General features: G+C 37.4%; 1 pseudogene across 1 annotated transcript; it reads left to right on the top strand.

Annotated features, from left to right (window-relative positions):
• The first annotated feature begins 907 nt into the window (after positions 1–907).
• LOC145037624 (low affinity inorganic phosphate transporter 1 pseudogene) lies at positions 908–3,234 on the top strand (annotated as a pseudogene). Its single transcript, XR_013678926.1, has 2 exons — positions 908–978; positions 1,543–3,234. The product of XR_013678926.1 is annotated as a low affinity inorganic phosphate transporter 1 pseudogene (transcript).
• Positions 3,235–21,228: the final 17,994 nt, after the last annotated feature.

Genomic DNA, 21,228 nt, shown 5'->3' with positions numbered 1-21,228 from the left:
ACTAAAACTAGAACCAATAAAATAAAGAGTAAATTACACCAATGGTCCCTATGGTTTAGGGTAATTTGCATGTTTGGCTCCTAACTTAATTTTTTAACTTAGAAGGTTCATACTGTTTGTTTTTGCTACACGCTTGGTCCCTTTCTTACCTAAAAAGACTATTTTGCCCTTGATTTTCTAATTTCTTTAAATAAACAAACCCCACCCCCACCCCCTCATCTTATTTTACCTACCTCATCATTTTCCCCTATTTAAATAATAATCTTTTTAGGTAAGATAGAGACCAAGCATGTAACAGAAACAAACTGTAGGGACCAAGTATGTAACAAAAACTAACAGTAGCGACCTTCCGAGTTAAAAAAATAAGTTAGAGACCAAGTGTGAAAATTATCCAAAACCATAGGGACTATTCGTGTAATTTACTTTAAAATAAAAGATAACATTTGATTCCGGTTTGAAATATCAAATAAAAGAGAACATTATTTTTGGCAAATTCTTTGACATATTACTATATTAGAGGCCAACTAAAACTAGAACCATTTCATTCCGGTTTTAATTACCTGCAATGGACCAAATTAAGCAAGAATCGTTTAAAAAAAATATGGAGCCAAGAATGAAAAATTAAAACCTAAAAACCCTAAACAAAAAAATGTACGCATTGAATATAGCCATATCTTATTAAATCATGTTTATTCGATCGGGAAAAAGTCATGTATACCCTAATATCTTACCGGAGAAATGTAGCAAGCTGGAGGCGTTGACCGGATAGGTGATTAGATCATTAGATAAGCAATGTGCAAACGTTGACCTAAGCTACTATTTGAGAGAATATGCTTATATGCTTCCACTCATGATTCTGTGTCGTTTGTCTTTAAATATCCCATGAGTTCAAGACATGCTCTTCTCATCTCCTTTTCTTCCTTCAAATTCATTCTCTCACTAAAACACATTTGCAGAGCAAGCAACCCTCCTGACAAGGTATATATAGATATATATATATATATAAATCAATATGCTCTTTCCCTCTAAACATTTGACCAAAAGTTATTCTATTTTCTTTATATTTTAAATCTTGTTGCTTTTTATTTTCTTATTATATAGTACAAAGTAAAATCGTCCAATATGAAGCTTTTTATCTTCCGTATACTTACTGATCACCCGGAAAATTCAGAGTAAGATCTCATTATGCTATAAAAAAAAAGACTTCACTCACTTGTGTGTTTTTGTAAATGCATGCATGACTTTTTGTTAAGAACCAAAAGAGTACCAAAAGCCGTTGGCCAATCAATTAGGTCACTATCCATGACAACGGCAACTACTTTTAATCTCTCATTTAATAGTTTAATAAGAATTTCTTCATTTTTTTGAAATTTTATATGATTCTTCGACGTCAATAATGGAAATATTAAATTCTCCTTAGATATTTCTATTAGAAAGACTATTTATAAAATATAGTTGTTACAGTAATTTATATTATCCGATATAATATATATTTTGATCATTTTCTAAATTAACATTCACTTTCTATATACTTGAGTGTAGGTGTAGTTTCGGAAGAAAAGAGTAGCCATGCCTCGTGAGCAACTGCAAGTGCTCAATGCACTTGATACTGCGAAGACCCAGTTATACCATTTCACGGCAATTGTGATCGCTGGAATGGGTTTCTTCACCGACGCATACGATCTCTTCGCAATTTCCCTCGTCACCAAATTGCTTGGTCGTATCTACTACCACAGGGAGGGTGCACTGAAGCCCGGAACTCTACCCCCTGGTGTCAACTCTTCGGTCACTGCTGTTGCTCTTGTCGGAACCTTAGCTGGTCAACTCTTCTTCGGGTGGCTTGGTGATAAAATGGGCCGAAAAAAAGTCTACGGTATGACTTTGGCTGTCATGGTTATATGCTCCCTAGCTTCGGGGCTCTCGTTTGGGAGGGAACGCAGATCTGTCATGGCTGGCCTTTGTTTCTTTAGATTCTGGCTTGGGTTTGGTATCGGTGGTGATTATCCTCTCTCTGCAACGATTATGTCCGAATACGCTAACAAGAAGACACGTGGTGCCTTTATCGCTGCGGTTTTCGCCATGCAAGGGTTTGGGATTTTGGCTAGTGGGATTGTGGCATTAATCGTGTCGGCTGCTTTTGACCATGCATTTAGTGCTCCTTCGTACGCGACCAACGCTTTATTGTCAACTCCGGTACAAGCCGACTACGTCTGGCGTATCATACTCATGTTTGGTGCAATTCCGGCAGCGATGACTTATTACTGGCGTATGAAGATGCCCGAAACTGCACGTTACACCGCTCTGGTTGCAAAAAACGCTAAACAAGCCGCATCAGATATGGCTCGAGTTTTGCAAGTTGACATTGAAGCCGAAGTACAGAAGGTAGAGACAATTACACAGGATAAAGGAAACTCATTCGGATTGTTTTCCAAACAATTCCTCCGTCGCCATGGACTCCACTTGCTCGGAACCACGAGTACCTGGTTCTTACTTGACATCGCTTTCTACTCACAAAATCTCTTCCAAAAAGACGTCTTCACTGCCATCGGATGGATCCCTCCAGCAGCAACAATGAACGCCATTGGAGAGGTTTTCAGGGTGGCCAGAGCTCAAACTCTTATCGCACTTTGCAGTACTGTTCCCGGATACTGGTTCACAGTTGCATTTATCGATATCATCGGTCGTTTCGCAATCCAACTCATGGGATTTTTCTTTATGACGGTTTTCATGTTCGCTCTCGCCATTCCTTACCACCATTGGACCTTACATGACAATCGTATCGGCTTCATCATCATCTACTCTTTGACGTTTTTCTTTGCTAACTTTGGTCCTAATGCCACCACATTTGTCGTTCCTGCCGAAATCTTTCCGGCTAGGCTCAGATCCACTTGCCACGGTATCTCTGCAGCCGCAGGCAAAGCAGGCGCGATAGTTGGTGCTTATGGATTTCTGTACGCTTCTCAGAGCTCTGACCCTAAGAAGACCGACGCTGGTTACCCTCCAGGTATTGGAATCAAGAACTCGCTCATCGTTCTTGGTGTAATCAACTTCTTAGGGATGTTGTTCACGTTTTTAGTCCCTGAACCAAATGGCAAATCGCTCGAAGAATTGTCTGGTGAGAATGAGCAAGATGACGATGTGGAGCAAACTACATCTAACCGAACTGTTACTGTCTGATTTGGAACTATTACACAACTACGAATATTCAAGAAATTGATTTACTTTTGTTGGATATACATGTTTGCTTTATGAATCCTAAAAAAGATTCAAAAAATGGTAACCAAGCAGGCCGGTCCAAACGTCTTGCGGGTCAGAGCGAAAAGAAAAAAATGAACCTCTAGAATAATAATTTAATTTAATTTAAAAATAAACACATCGTTACAAGCTTACAACATAAATATGACCATAATATTACCTAAAAGAGAAATTAATATTATTTTAATTCAAATTAGTTTTCCTTCATTCAAACTAGACAAACTCAATGGTTTGAAAAAATTATGCATAGATCCTTCATAAGTTTGATCGAACTAGACAAACTCAATGGTTTGAAAAAATTATGCATAGATCCTTCATAAGTTTGATCGAAGGCATCAAAAAAATTTCGTTTCTTCCTTTTCTGGCTTCCAGATAAATGTTTTTTGGAAAACATTGTAGATTGTAAATACTTAAACACTATCTATTTATAGGAAAATATTAGATCTGATTTTTGGTATATGATTTATATCTCAAAGTTATAGAAGCTTAATATCGTATTCAATTTAAATTAAGGTGCAACTGCAAATTAAAATCAGAAACAAACAATCAAACATCTGAAAATTAGAACTGAACTTAAAGTTTTGAATTCTGAATCATATATCAACAAAAAATATTACGTTCTTAAGTAAAAAATCTAAAATGTAGGTAGAATATATAAAGTCAAGTCTAGAGAAATCTGAGAACATCCAAAACCAGGAAAAAAATATATAACCTTTCAGCATTTGATTAGATACCAGGACTTGGAACGTGAATACAAAATAAAATCAGAAACAACATTAAAACATCAGAAAAATTAAAATTGGATTTAAATTTTTGAGTTTTGAATCAAATATCTACAAAAAAGTTACATTGTTGAGTAAAATAAAATGAAACCAAGGTAAAAGCTAGAAATAATTGACAGTCCAGTTTCCAACAATCCGAGACACAGATACACATACAAAATAAAACAATTAAATAAATAATAATAAAATATAAGAAACATGAATAATAAATCAAATCAGAAACTAATACTAATTGAAAAACAAAAGAATCAAAGGAAAAACAAAAAAAAAAAAATATATGGCCAACCTTATGGTTTTTATGTCATTCGTCGGGTGCTTTGCAAATTTGCATTCGCTTGACATAACTGATTATAATCTGAAGGCTGGTAAGAGTCTACGAGAAGGGAAGAAATCGTGCGACATAATTGATTATGAATCATTATTTTGATTAGGATTCACGAGGCAACGAATAGGATTCACGACGTGTCGATTTGATTAATTGGTTCCCACAGGATGTAGATTCCTGAAAGACACCTTAAACGGCAGTATTTGCTTAACGTTACTTCAAAACGAGTTCCAAAGTCTGAATAAAAGAGGTTATTTCATTGGCCTAAATTTCGGTTAATTTGGTAATTGGGCCCTTAGAAGACATATACATCAATTTATTATATATATATATATATATATATATATATATATATATATATATATATGTATATATATATATATATATATATATATATATATATATATATATATATAGAGTCAAGATCAAATAAGAAGGAAATTTTTGGTAGGAAGGTAAGAAGTTTTTTTTCTACATATTTTTTTGACAAACAAAATCAATGAATCACTAGATGATTAATTTCTAAGATGATTCACAAGAAAAAATTCTCAAAAAAACATCTTTATGATTCATTTATACAATGATTTTGTTGTTATTCACTAAAATTATCATAAAAATGAATTTTTTTCTTAATTTACTTAAAAATGAATCATAAAGATGTTTTTTTGAGAATTTTTTTTTGTGAATCATCTTAGAAATGAATCATCTAGTGATTCATTTATTTTGTTCGTCCAAAAAATATGTAGAAAAAAAACTTCTTACCTTCCTACCAAAAAAAATTTCTTACCGGATCTATATCCTATATATATATATATATATATATATATATATATATATATATATATATATATATATATATATATATATATATATATATATATATCAGAAATTTTGGGACCCTAAGAGTCGTGGGCCCTGGGCGATAGCCCAGGTTGCCCACCGTCAGGACCGGCCCTGTAACCAAGGATACCATGTTGTATTGTTTATTTGCTTGTTTTCCAGTATTATTTTTTGTAACATAAAATTGTAACAAATTTCATAAAGTTGTAAGAATTTGGTTTTGAACATACAATGAAAATTGTAGTTCATATTGCAGCTAAATTTTTTTTGGATATATTAGCATGTTCTAATACCTGCACGTTTATTTTTTTAAATAACGAAACACTAATTCAAAAGCTTTTGTTATCTCTTTCTAACTACAAGTGAAAAAAATAAACTTACATACACACACACACACACACACACACACACACACATATATATATATATATATATATATATATATATATATATATATACTGTAACATTCCGACACCCATGTGTCTTATTTAATGTATTTTATTCATGAGAATATGGCGACTCAACGAGACAGTGGTCTCCAACTCGACGAGTAGGGGTTGTGCAAGGAAACCCTAATTTTCTGGGTTTGTGTCCTATTTAAAGGACGACCTTAAGCCCTCTTTTCCGCCTCCCTTATCACCCTGAGTACTATGAAGAACCCTAATCAAGTTTTAGCTTGTTGTGTGAGAAGGAGAGGTCATCTAGAGCATTTTGGTGCACTTTGAGAGAAGAAGAGGAAAGCATCAAGGCTTGAAGCAAGGAGAAACGTTTGGATCTAGAGGTTCTCAGTGGATAGCTTCTGTTTGAGGTAAAAAGATGCTATCTTCATCATTTTTCTTGTGAGATCTAAGTTTGGGGAGTTCTAGGGATCTTCCTCATCCTTCTTGTGTTGTTGAGTGCCTTGAGTAGATCTTGAGGTTGAATCCTCATATCTGGATTGTAGGAGGTCTTGGGAGCCTAAAGACCGAAGATCTATTGTTGGAGCTTGTATTGGCATTATGGAGCAAATATGTCATACATGAATGTAAAGATCGAAGCTTTACGTGACATTCGAGCTTTAAGAGACTAGATCTAGAGTTTGGAGTAGTGGATCTGCCTTAAAACATATGAATAAGAATACAGACTGAATGGAATCATTGAGTCAATGAGCTGACACGACGAGTCAGCTAGGGTTTTCCCCCGATGAGTCTAGACAAGGGTAACTCGGAAAGTTGATGAGACAACTCGAGGAGTTAAGTTGGGTTTTCGCGATGTTCAGAGGAAATGAGGGGACTCGACGAGTCACATAGATGCACTCGGCGAGTCGGGTCAACATGGACTGTTGACTCGAGTGTTGACTTCTATTTACTTTAGGGTTTCATCAAGATAGGGATTATGGGGACCATGGAGGGGTAAAATGGTCTTTTAACTATTCCAAGAGTTAGAGAGAGAGAGAGAGAGAGAATAACCTTTGGTTTATTAGAGTTGTGAATAGAGTATTAACTAGAGATAATTATCCTATATGTTAGGCGAAGGCTAATTCGGAGATTTGTGTATGAGATTATTTGCTTCCTTGCTTACGAGGTGAAGCTTCTCACTATACTTACCTAGAGTGGTAACCTTTGTGTGACTGGAGGGTCTTATGTGTTTATATTGAGTATTGTGATATCTTGCATTATGTATTTGTGATTTATGTTGTTTATTATTCTGAGCTTACTGAGTTAGGACCGGAGGGTCCACCCGAGTTGTGGGACCGGAGGGTCCCACTAAGATACATTGACCGGAGGGTCTTATCTTGAGCATAGCCATGAGAGGCTAATGAGATATGTGTGGTATTTTTGGGAACTCACTAAGTTTCGTGCTTACCGTGTTATGTGATATGTGTTTCAGGTACTTTTCAGGATATCTGGAAGGCACCGGCTCGATTGTATACACGAAAGAAAGAGTTATGTTTCGAGGATCCTAGATTTTTAATCAAACAATTATGGAGTTGTGTTTTGATGATTGGACACTTGGGTTTTGGTGAAATGTGTTTATGAGAATTAAGTAATTTTAAAATGATTTTTTTTTTTGAAAATTTATGGTGCTACAAGTTGGTATCAGAGCCTTGGTTTGAGGGATTCAGATATATCTTCCGGTGTATCTGGACTCAAACTGAGGATTTGAGAAAAAATTCAAAATAATTAACTTTTTCTAAAAATAAGAAAGAGTTTTAAGAGAAAATGAGTTGGAGCAGTGTGTACAATCAGCCAGAGCCCGAACGGTGATTTCCCAAAATACTCTTACTTATTTGTGTTGGGAGATATTTATGAGATATTAGTGATGAATGCTAGATGATAGGCTAATTACTTCATATTTAGGCCTAGAGTTGCCTGATTTGTGATGCCTTAGCCTAGGAGTCGTTGCCATCTGTTATGAGCCTTGAGTATGTGTTGAGTAAGAGTATCTTGCAGGAATCACTTAGAGAGAGAGTTCTGAGTCGAGAGATAATCTAGGAGAAATACTTAGATGAGCTTATGAGGGGTCTACTAAGAGAGTAGTTAAATAACCCACAAGGGGTAGGGTTGCCCGAGTTCAGTGATACCTTTTGAGTTGTGGATAGAGTGAGAGGGGTTGTATGCTAGAGTGATCTTATCAGTTGGTGGAGGTTATTCAATGCCCGAATGTTGCTTGCTTTGTGCTTTGTGGGACTCTGGATGATGGGAGATAGCTACTAAGTGAATATGACGATATTTAGGAGGTAGATGGATGGCGTCATGAGGAGTTCTTCAGTAGCTGATGGAAGAGAAGTGTGAGAACCTAGGAAGAGCCTAGGGGATACCTTAGTTAGATGAGTACGCTGATAGAGGAGAGTATTTGCTAGAGAGAGATCAAGTGTGATCGAATTGGTGATCGAGAAGGTTGAGCAGCTACTTAGGAAGTCTGGCACGATCTGTGTGGAAAGTATGGGCAAATGTAGCAGGTAGTACAGGTGCATACTACTGAAAGTAGAGGACCTACACTTGAAAGGGGGAGGATTCCAGAGGTTCTATATAGCGGGTTCTATATAACATGGTTCGAGTACCATGATTTGTAGCAGAGTGTGTTGCCATTTTTACCAGTTATCCGACGATGGGGTGTTCAGACTAAGAATAGATATGGTAAACTGTGGGGCAATAGGGCCATGTCGGTTGAGCTTCGATAAAGTGTACCTTGTGAGGAGACTATGTTTAGATCCCAAGGAGTTGACTGGTAGGCTACCAGTTGTAGACACAAGACTTGAGGAAAAGTGGAGGTGATACGCTGAGGAGGATCGCAGACTAAGTTGAGTGATGGACCCGATGGTTGAGATGCCACATCCAGTAATGAGAATTACATTATTCTGCTTCTCGTGTGAAGCGAACGAGATAACGAGTTTCCGATTCAAGAGTTTGGAGGTAACCCCGAGGGGTAGCACATAATTAAGATATTTTCACTAGAATAATTGTGGTATGTTCGTAGCGAGGTATTTCTTATTCCGTGAGAGAGTCATCCGTGAGAACCGAGATGGATGATGACAACGAGATGTCTTAGTTGCGTAAGGCATACCTTTTAGCAACAGTTCCAGGTGATCAAGAGGCGTATACAGGGATGGCGGCGCTCATTGTTGCATTGTGTATCGACTGTGAGAGTGAGGTCTCCTGTTTCTATGATAATCCATGCGATGGAATGTTGGTTAAGAGATCGAAGATGAGGTGTGTTATAGTGCATTATTTCCAGATCGTGAGTCGTGACTAATTCGGGATAGTTAGGATATCCGGCGATCTGTCGGTATGAAATTTCGAGATAACTAGAGATAGTCATATGGGGAGGATTCTGAGAATTTCATCTGAGGTTCAGGATATTTGGAGTTGTTGTGTCTATCGGGAAGAATATCGAGCGTTACGGTGTACGTTCCAAGAGTCAAGTGTGATGTACCTAGTGAAATAGTCTATGGAGTAGACTATTGGTATGCTAATTGGTGATGGTTCGAACCCTGAGTGGGGGAGAACTGGGTATTATATTGAGAAAGATCAGCGGTCTGTTCAGGTGCGGTTAGAGGTTATGGAGATCTACATTATGGAAACATGAGATTTTGGTTATTGGTGGACGAGGGAAGGTGCAGAGCGAGATGATACATGTTATACGTGTTCATGAAAGGATGAGTGTGTCTGCAGCGTGTAATTGTTGGTGAGGGACCTTATTGTTGTTATAAATTCTTCGAGTTGTAGTGATTTAGTTCGAGGTTGTTGGCTCGTGAGGTCTAATTTTGACTGTAGAAAATTTGTAGTTTGATGCATGGATTTTTATAGGCACTCCGAGAAGGAAAATAGTTGATTTGGCAATCAACTTCAGAGTCGGTATGAGTATTTTCGCATGAGTTTTGAGCAGTAGAGGATGGGTTTCAGATTTTAGTCTACATGTTCTTAGTCATTGGCGACTCCTCCGTGTTTCAAATCGTAGTTTGGAGTATTTTGAGGTTACGAGTTGTGCGAGAGGGAGATCAGTGGTGGTATCAAGATGTTGTGAGATTCTGAGATGGCGTATCACAGTATCCGAGTGTGATGTCGTGAGTGGAAGATCAATGGGTGAGGAAAGACATCATGAGATTCTAAAATGTTGTATCAGGGTATCCGAGTATGATGCCCTAGATTGTTGGATCATTAAGAGATATGGGTTTGTCAGATGGCAAGTGGAACATCTGGTGACTATATTTTCGAGTAAGAGGTCATCAGTTAATTGTCGCCAGACGGGGATTGTCCAAGGGTGTGAATGTGCTAAGAAAAGTGCCTTATCGATGAGAATTTACATCAAGAGTGGTGGTGCATAATCTGGGGAGGTGTGTGCACCTGTCTATGTTGGCCGCAGGGTATGAGAGTGTCATGATACTGCGGGGAGCGATAGTATTCATTGGTTAGAGAGAGAGAGAGAGAGAGAGAGAGAGAGTGTTGTGATACTACGGGGAGTCGTAGTACTCGCTAGTCAGCGAGAGAGTGTCGTGATACTGCGAAGAGCCTTAGTATTCACTAGTTAGCGAGAGAGTATCGTGATACTACGTGTAAGTCCTTAATTCGCCCGTGTATCAGTCAGATCCGTTTGATGGTGCGGAATCCCGATCAAACGGATGATGTCAGATAAAATAGAAGAGAAGAAGAAGAAGAGTAATATGAATCTTTGTATGTATTAATATGAATGAAGATCCGGATACAAAAGATTCACACACACATAAAAGCTTCTGTCTCTCTGGCCGTAAACTCTCTAGGGTTCATCAATCAGTTCCTCACACCCTAACACCTATATTTATACAAGGGAAACATGGGTTTGGTGGACATGGGCCTTAAATGGGTTTATGGCCGTAAGGTGTTTACAGCCGTAAACTCAACCGTAAACATGACCGTAAACTCCATAAATATTATAGAAAAATATAATTGCCCAGAAAAGTAAAGTATAAACCATAATTTGACCCAACAATCTCCCCGTTGGTTTATAGCTTTCTTTTCTTAATGACCCAACAAGCTCCCCCTAAAAGGTAGCTGGCTCTTCTTGTCAATCTTCAATGAGAGCTTGGCTTCAGCATTAATCTTCAAATTCTTCACGACTTCAGGATGAACTTGATGAATCTTCAATGAATGACTTCATCTTGAGCGGTTGGGCATTTCTTCAGAGTTTGGCATTGAACGCACGTTAGGTGGGGAGGCTTGACGTACTGATTCTTGAAAGATAGTGCTTTCAGCTTGAGAATCTTCAGAGAAAACATCAGAGAGAACAAATCTTCTGGATCACTTCAGTAGGTTCATAGATAGCAGCAGACTGATTGAGGAGACTTCAATGCAATCTGTCACATAATCTTCAATTTCAGCTTCACCTTGCTTCTGGGGTTGAAAGATTGAATTTGAAAGAATAATCTTCATTTCTTGCTCCTTCGAATGAGAATTCTTCGATGCTCACGGACGAAGCCTTTGGCTCAGAAATCTTCAACACAAACTCCATGAGTCTTATCTATACCTGAAATCACTATTCAAGACAAAAACAAAACTAAAAGAAAACTTAGCACACAAATTAAAATAGAAATAAATACTTATGGATTTTTTTTAACAAGAAATAAAACAGAAATAACACTATTTTTGGATTTTTAAATTTTTCTGATGATGATTTTTTTTTAATTTTTAATTCTCCCCTAATATTTAAATTAGAAGAAACTATGACAATTTAACAAAAATAAAATGATATCAAACTTTAAGAGTGATTTGGGATCAAAGTTTTTTAGACAGCCTTTGTCCACTTGTCGGTACCTTCTATCTTCACGTCTTTGTCTTGTCGATCGTCGGTATTGTTGTCCACTTAAACACGAAAAATTGTGACTGATTTAGGACATACTATTTGATACAAGACAAGGTGAACTTAAGTTCCTAAAAATTATATCTGAACCTAATTCCTTAGATACTATATCTTAAGGACCATTCATCTGACGACGACCGGGGATATTGTTGTCCACCTAAATTAAGCAGCGAGATCTACAGACAATATGTAAATGTTCAATTTTAAGTGTATCAGAATGTGTTTCCCGCTTCCTAACATGCTCCAACCTTCAAAAACTTCCAGAGTACTCCTTACACCGGGTGAGCAGACAACCTTTCAGAGAGAAGATAGATTCAGAATTCACTAACTTATTGCTTTAGAGGGTTGAGAAGTAGAAAGTTGCATATGCTGTGTACTAGGTCGGATTAGAAGTCGCGCAAAGGAGACAGCATATGGCTAACAGATAGGAAGTATTTCACACATTTATATATAACTTGCAGAGAAATAGAGTTGCATATGTTTCAATCCAGGTCAGATCTCTTCCAATCACGCAAAGGGTGCAACATATGACTAACAGACGGAAAGAAAGAAAATGATATTCTACAGACCTAATTTATCGGAATTTACCAGTCGCCCCATCCAACCGGAATTACGGACAGAATCCGCACATCGAGGAAAAGTTAAGCCACGGTTCCAAGTATGGGTTAAATTAATGTGACAGGTAGATTCTCATGCATATCTCCCTGCTCAACCTATTCGAGCGTCGTGACATTAGGTTAAACGGATCTAACTAGGTTAAAGTTTGTCCAGTCCTTAAATTCATTAAGTTCAACTTTCCTAGTCAAGTCCATTTAAAATCTTTCGTGCCTACCAGCACATCAAGTACAGAGCGTAGAAGATTCAATGTAGGTACGTTACGCCGATTCAGGTTGCCCGTTATCACTTGTTAATTTCATTTACCAAAACATCTCCCTCAAGCACCACCTTTCATAACCAACAATTTTTTTAATTTTCTGATTTTCTAATGTTTTTGATTTTTAAAATTTTCTAATTTTTGTTTTGTTTTAATTTCTCCCTCTAAATTTGTGCATAGGAGAGAAACGAAAGTAAATGCGCAAATTTAAACTATCCTAAAACAAAAATTATTCTTTAAAGCGAATCAGGTTAAGAAAAACTCAAGAGTATAGAGAAGAAAATGCAAACCGTAAGTCACCGATTAAATCAGCATTCAGAAGGTCTGAGAACAACACGCGTAATCTCAGAACAGATCCAAAAATTCTTTACGTCATTAAGTAGTAACCCCATGAATGATCACTTTTTTGCTTCCCTTCCCGCAAAGGACACATACTCCCAAACTATGTTTTGAGTGTTGTACAGTTGAGAGATGTCCCCTATTATGTGCCAGGAACAGCTACTACCAACAAACCGAAGTCTGATGATATGCCTCGATAGCTGCTCCGACACAGAGCGGGATCAATTGGTCTTTGGAACCCAGTCCATTTTGAAACTGGGTTGACCTTTGTCATCCTTGCACGTTACTCTCTCCCATGACATGTCCTGTTTATCACAAACAGAAGACATAGAAATATTAGAATCGTTAGTTGATTTGAGAGATTGAGCCTTCGGAACCCATTTGTAGTTGGGTTTAACCCATTTCTTTTTCGATCTGATGGGTGGCTCAATGCTTGCTTTTGATCTTGATGTCGGCCGTTGAAATGACTTTTACCTAACCGGTCTTTGTTTTACTGGATCATCTCTTGAGTTGGGCTTATTGGCTGACATTTCCTTCTTGCCCTTGGGATTCGGATGCTTGGCCTTGGGAGTTGAATTTTTGGCCTTCTGCGCATTCCAGTCATCATTGTCTAAACGTGACCTGGAAGGGTTTCTTTTGAAGTATCTCCCACTTGGCGCGTTTTTCCATCCTTGTGCGTAGTAGGGAACATACGCGCGATTAGGACAATTTCTGGCAATGTGTCCAGGTGTTCCACAGTGAAAACATATCCTTTTCTTCACTGGGGAGTTGTCTCTTCCTGCCCCTAGTGGCATATCCTTGCCTTGTCTCTTGCTGTTCCCACATGCACACTTGCAACAGGCACTCTTTTTAGCTTGAAATGGTGGCCTGTATTTACCAACAACATGTTGATTAGAAGCAACAGATTTAGAGTTCAATGGGTCGTTTGTTTGTTCAGAAGAACTCTCCTTGTTCTCATCTTCTGCTACTTTACCTGCACATGTAACAAAAACATCAGTATTTTCAACATGAATAACTCCTCCTGACACAAATCCAGCTCGTTTTCCATATTGAAGATGTGCCTCCCTGCCAGTTTCGTCCTGTGTCATAGGGATTGATGTGTAGTTATGATTATAAGGAGGAGGAACACTATCATATCCTAGACCTTTTTTTTGATTTTCTTTGAATTTTAATTGGGTTTCATATAAGGACTCGACTGTCTGACTTGACGCAGTATAATTTTTGAAACTAAAATCAGTTTTTCCACACTTGATTTTTAAAGCGTCAAGTTCTTCAGTTATAGCAGCAAGTTGTCCCTTAACATAATCATAATTTTCACACTTGTTGCTATACTCTTCCTGAAGTTTCCTAAAGTCCTTGGTTTTTTCTTCTAACTCAGCCTTCAGGGGTTTCTGTCCTTTCCTAAGTTGATATCCTTCATATCTCAGGTCCTCAACTTCTTTTTTAAATAAATCAATTTGATCCCGAAGAAATTTAATCGTATCTTCACATGATTGAGAACATGAAACTTCACATGAATGAGAACATGAAACTTCACATGAATGAGAATATGACACTTCATTGCCCGGAAGGTTTACAAAACTCTTTAAAGCGTCAAGCTCTTCAATTACTTCAGCAATACTAAGACGATTGAGATCTTTTGTCTTCTTGATGACAGCTACATGCATATCCCACGATTTCGGAAGTGAATTTAGCAACTTTTTGTTTATCTCGGACTTAGTCAAGAAGATCCCGGCTATATTCATCTCAGTAGTGAGTGTAGTAAATCGCTGCAACTGAGTTTCGAGCGTTTCTCCAGGGATAAAATCGAAAAAGTTGAAATTTTGTCTTAACGTCTCCTGACGACTCTCTTTCATGATTTCAAATTCCCTCGTAGACCTTAAAATTGATTAAAAAGCACAACTAGAAGCTAAGATAAAAATTAAACGACAAATTTCAAATGCCCTTTTTTTTTTTTTTTTTTTTTAAAAGTCAACCTTAAAAGTCAAATAAAAATTAAACTCAAAAGTCAAGCTTAAAAGTCAAACCGAAAAGTTAAATTTGAAATTTTAAAAGTTAAACGAAAAAGTCAAAGTTTAAAGTCAAAGGTCAAACTTGGAAGTCAAAGTCAAAATTTAAGTTTAAAAAAAATAAAAGTCAAAAATTAAAATATAATTTTATTTATTAATTTTAATTTAATTTAATTTATTATTATTATTATTATTATTATTATTATTATTATTATTATTTTAATTTTGGATGAAAAACGAATTTAAAATTAAAGGAAAATCAAATTTGGGCTGAAAATTACAAAGAGGCAAAAGATTGGTGCGACTGCGAATGGTTAAGTTTAAAGTATCGGAGTTAAGTCACAAAAGGTTGGCTAGCCGAGATGGTAAACCGCTGTCTTTGGGAGTTGGAGGTTTCTGTTTCGATCCCTAGCGCCTCCCAAGCCGCGTCCTCTTTTTTTTTTTTTTTTTATTGAGCCGCGCCTACTGATGCTGCCGAGCCAAGCTCCGGCCGTGAACTAATTCCGGCCAAAAACACTGAAACCCTAGCCGCCGGCCGCAAACTCCGACAAAAAACACAAAATTTTCGACTTTGAAGCTCCAAAACTCGATCAAAAAACCCTTTTTATGAAAAACACAAAGAACAAACCCCCCTAATTTTGCGAGATCTATCAAAAAACGCAAAAATATTTCAAAAATAAGATCAAATAAAGCTCCAAAATAGAGTTTACGGCCCAAGAACTCAGTGTTTACGGCCGTAAGCTATGACCGTAAACACCAATTATTCAGATTCCAAATGAAACAATAAAACCTTTTGACTGATACAACTTGGCTCTGATACCAATTGTAAGTCCCTAATTCGCCCGTGTATCAGTCAGATCCGTTCGATGGTGCGGAATCCCGATCAAACGGATGATGTCAGATAAAATAGAAGAGAAGAAGAAGAAGAATAATATGAATCTTTGTATGTATTAATATGAATGAAGATCCGGATACAAAAGATTCACACACACATAAAAGCTTCTGTCTCTCTGGTCGTAAACTCTCTAGGGTTCATCAATCAGTTCCTCACACACACAACTTGGCTCTGATACCAATTGTAAGTCCCTAATTCGCCCGTGTATCAGTTAGATCCGTTTGATGGTGCGGAATCCCGATCAAACGGATGATGTCAGATAAAATAGAAGAGAAGAAGAAGAATAATATGAATCTTTGTATGTATTAATATGAATGAAGATCCAGATACAAAAGATTCACACACACATAAAAGCTTCTATCTCTTTGGCCGTAAACTCTCTAGGGTTCATCAATCAGTTCCTCACACCCTAACACCTATATTTATACAAGGGGAACATGGGCTTGGTGGACATGGGCCGTAAATGGGTTTACGGCCATAAACTCAACCGTAAACATGACCGTAAACTCCATAAATATTACAGAAAAATATAATTGCCCATAAAAAGTAAAGTATAAACCATAATTTGACCCAACACTACGGGGAGTCACTAGTCAGCGGGAGAGTGTATTGAGACTGTAGGGACCCGTAGTACTCATTAGTCAGTGTGAGATTGTCGTGATACTTCGGGGAGCTGTATTATTCATTGGTTAGTAAGAGAGTGTCGTGATAATGCAGGGAGCTGTAGTACTCACTAGTTAGTGAGAGAGTGTCGTGATACTGCGGAGAGTCGTAGTACTCACTAGTCAGCGAGAGCGTCATAATACTGCAAGAAGCTGTAGTATCCACTAGTTAGCGAGAGAGTGTTGTGATATTGCAGGGATTCGTAGCATTCACAAGTCAGTGAGAGGGTGTCATAAGTCTATAGGGAGCCATAACATTTATGAGTCAATGAAGGAGTATCTTAAGACTATGGGTTAACCGTAGCACTCAGTAGGCAATAAGAGAGAATATTGTAACTACGGAGAGCTGTAGTATTCACTAGTTAGAGAATGATGCGGAGGAGTTCTTAGGCTTGGGTAGCCTTACCAATTGAGTCTTCGGGAACCGGGTAGCCGAACCAGGGGTGAGACTAGGGTCTCCGTGACGGTCGAGAATCGTTATATCCCAAGTTGAGTAGGGTTATCGTAATCGGAAGGAATTGAAGAGATGGTGAGTGCATGAATTCGTGAATGTCGGGTCATGGGTTGAGTATCAGATTGGAAATGAGTGGTTCCAATTCTGTTGTTGAATCAGACTCCCGAGTTTGAGTTTGGATCAATTTATGTATTGAGTAGACATGATGAGACTCCGGATTCATAGATGGGATTCATTTTGAGGGGTATTGATTTCAATCTGATCTCTTAGACCTGAGTGGGTCATTTCGTTGGTACGGGAAGGACCGCGAGACACATGGAACTAAGGAGTAGTAGATGACAGAGGTTGGAGGTGAGGCGACTTCAAATTGGGTTGTATTATTCGCTTAAGGTAAAGCGAACTTCGTGACTTGTGTGTCACGATGGGCCGAGATAGTCATTTTGAGAAGGAAGCATGTAAAGTCGTTTTATTAGGAATACAATGAGCAACCTTTGGAGGTTCGACTACTAGGTCGGTAACCGACCTAGTGCTCATTATTGGAGGGGATATGTAAGAGGGAGTTGGGGCTTATGTTCATAGAGGTCCGAGGATACTTCTGAGCGGGAACGATCATTTTCTTGTGTTGAGAACAGAGTATTAGGGTTCATTTTGTTTAGATGGGTTCTGATAGTAGTGGAGTTGACGGGTCTCTAATGATATATGACCCTTTCGTTCCTTTGGAGTACAATCTCAATCGACTGATATGTTAAGTATGAGTGTTCGGAAGTTGTTTATGGTCAATGATCTGATTTCATCAGTCGCATCAACATAATTACAACTGGAGTTATGATTTTGAGATCGGTCATTCGATGAGTGAATGACATGATGATATCTTGTATGGGCGGTCGTTCACGGAGTCAGACTACTAGATTTTCTAGGTTTTGAAGATTCAGATCTGCAACCGCAATGGTAGATGGATCCGTCCTGTTGCGGGATAGGAAGTTCCTGTAAGGGTTGGGTTTTCTGGGAAAGAGATTGTTGTATGACATGAGACGGTAGTGGTGCCATTGGAGGATATTCAGGTTGATAACCGCCCGAACTATATTGAGAGGCTAGTTGTGATTTTGGATAGAAAAGAAAAGACCCTGAGGAACAAGGTGGTGCGTTTAGTTAAGGTGCGGTGGGAGCACCGCAAAGGATCTGAGTGGACTTGGGAGCCGGAGTCCGCGATACGAGTGCAATACCCCGAGTTGTTTCCGGAGGCCGACCTCAAGGGAAAATTCTGATTCTAATGGGGGAGAATTGTAACATTTAGACTCGTCGATGTCTTATTTAATGTATTTTATTCATGAGAATAGGGTCACTCGACGAGTTAAGGAGCACCAACTCGCAGAGTAGAGACTAATTGGACTCGGGACTTTTAGAGCCTACTCGATGTGTCGAAGGACCCCGACTCGACAAGTAGGGGCTGTGCGAGGAAATCCGAATTTTTCGGGTTTGTGTCCTATTTAAAGGACCTTAAGCCCTCATTTTTGCCTCCCTCATTACCCTTGAGTAATGTGAAGAACCCTAATCGAGTTTTAGCTTGTTCTGTCAGAAGGAGAGGCCACCTAGAGCATTTTGGTGCACTTTGAGAGAAGAAGAAGAAAGCATCAAGGCTTGAAGCAAGGAGGAACGTTTGGATCTAGAGGTTCTCAGTGGATAGCTTTTGTTTGAGGTAAAAATATGCTATCATGATCTTTTTTCTTGTGAGATCTTAGTTTCGGGAATTCTAGGGTTTTTCCCCATCATTTTTGTGTTGTTGAGTCCCTTGAGTAGATCTTGAGGTTGAAACCTCAGATCTAGATTGTAAGAGGTCTTGGGAGCCAAAAGACCCAAGCTTTATGGAGTTAGAGGCAAGCCTATGACTACTAAACCCTTGTTGGAGGTTGTATTGGCATTATGGAGAAAATATTTCATGCATGAACGAAAAGATCGAATCTTTACGTGACATTCGAGCCTTAGGAGACTAGATCAAGAGTTTGGAGTAGTGGATCTGCCTTAAAACGTCTGAATGAGAATACATACTAAATGGACTTGTTGAGTTAATGAGTTGACTCGACGAGTCGGCTAAGGTTTTCCCCTAATGAGTCTGGATGACGGTAACTCAGTGAGTTGATGATACAACTCGATGAGTTAATTTGGGTTTTCGTGATGTTCAGAGGAAACGAGGGTACTCGACGAGTCACATAGATGCACTCGGTGAGTCGGGTCAACATGGACCATTGACTCGAGTGTTGACTTATATTGAATTTAGAGTTCGGTCAAGACAGGGATTATAGGGACCATGGAGGGGTAAAATGTTCTTTTAACCATTCCAATAGTTAGACAGAGAAAGAATGACGTTTGGCTTATTAGATTTGTGAATAGAGTATTAATTAGAGATAATTATCCTATGTGTTAGGCGGAGGCTATTTCGGAGATTTGTGTATGAGATAATTTGCTTGCTTGCTTACGAGGAGAGTCTTCTCATTATACTAACCTAGATGGGTAACCTTTGTGTGACTAGAGGGTCTTATGTGCTTATCTTGAGTATTGTGATATCCTTCATTATGTCTTTGTGATTTATGTTGTGTATTATTCTGAGCTTACTGAGTTAGGACCGGAGGGTCCACCCGAGTTGTGGGATCGGAGGGTCCTACTGAGACACATTAACCGGAGGGTGTTATTTTGAGCATAGCTATGAGAGGATAACGACATATGTGTGGTATTTTGGGAAACTCACTAAGTTTCATGCTTACCGTGTTACGTGATATGTGTTTCAAGTACTTTTCAGGATATCTGGAAGGCACCGGCTCGATTGCACGCATGAGAGAAAGAGTTATGTTCCGAGGATCTAGAATTTTTAATCAAACAATTATGGAGTTGTGTTTTGATGATTTGACACTTGGGTTTTGGTGAAATGTGTTTATGAGAATTAACTGATTTTTAAAATGAAATTTTTGTTTGAAAACTTACAGTGTTACATATATATATATATATATATATATATATATATATATATATATATATATATATATATATATATATATATATATATATATATATAAACTTCAGTAAAATTTTAAATAATTACGAGATATTTTTTTGAACGAAGGCTAGTGCTTAGAAGTTAGTATTCATAAGTTAGTAGAATTTTCATATGCCAATATTAAAACTCAGAATATTCAATCTAAGAGACAAAACCTCTATTAATTAGGCTAATCCCACATCAATGACAGATTTTACGCATAGTAAAAGGTTCATTAATTTATAGAACTATTTGATGTTCCATTTTGGTAATTTTTTTGTTGGTTTTATTTATTAAGGTGTTTGATTTTGTCTTTTTATAAGATATTGCAAGTTTCATCAATTCGATGAATACTACAACGATCCCACTACTCCTGACATATTCACTAGCTTCATCTTCTCGCTTAATGAAACCAAAATCTGTGATTTTCTCACTAAAAAAGAGATTTCAGATTGGAGATGTTTGCGTAAGTCTATAAATAGACTTCATAAGCTTACACACCTTATTTAGATATTTTGATGTACAAAATCCTCCATTTGTTAAATGTTATAATCATGAAATGTTGGTATGACTACTAGCATCCTCATAGACGATCATAACTACTTGTCAAAAGTTTTCGTCGAAGTCAATTCCTTGAGTTTGAGTGCAACATTTTGCAACCAATTGGGCTTTATAAGTGTGTGCATCGCACCTTTTTGTAGGAATCTCCATACACCTTAACCAAATTAGACATTTATTAATTTGACTGTTTGTTAAAGACTCACTTACATCCTGTTGGCTTACAGTTATGTGTTTCATCAACCAAGTCTAACTATTAGAAAATAGGCCCTTAATGACACACATAATGCGTGATTAAAAGGTATATATGATACACAAATGCATGTCTTTAAAGTCTCAATCATAAATGAAGATGTCACACATTTGTATATCATATATTTATAAAACATATGTTATTTCTAAATCTACTAATATCAAATTAAATCACACATTTAATTTTTCATAATACAAAAGAAAATATCAAACACAAAAATACAATCGTTTGCAGAAAAATATAATATGCCAAATACAGTTAATATTTCTAGTGATAAATAAATGTATATATTGCTAATATGGTTTAAATACTCCTATAATTTTTAAAGTATAGAAGTAAGTTGAGAAAGGTTTAACTCTTGGAGTTTTAATAGACTACCAACCATGATTCAATTAAAAAATTGTTGTAATGTCCCAAAAACATAGATAAAAAGTTCATTTTTAATTTAATCAAAAACCATTAAGTATCCATAACAAACCCTAAACATCATATGCCAAAAGAGTGTAATCATCATAGTACAAATCCAAATCATAAATAAAATGCGGAACATGGGTGGATTCACTATGATCATGTCGGGCCCTTCCATTTTGTACTGGAAGTACCTGAAACCACAAACATAACTATAAGCAAAAGCTTAAT

Source organism: Lactuca saligna, chromosome 3 (genome assembly GCF_052625555.1).
Source record: "Lactuca saligna cultivar CGN05327 chromosome 3, ASM5262555v1, whole genome shotgun sequence".
In the NCBI taxonomy this organism is placed as follows: Eukaryota; Viridiplantae; Streptophyta; class Magnoliopsida; order Asterales; family Asteraceae; genus Lactuca; species Lactuca saligna.
The sequence above is the reverse complement of the archived record's forward strand: the minus strand, read 5'-3'. Positions and strand labels throughout refer to the sequence as shown.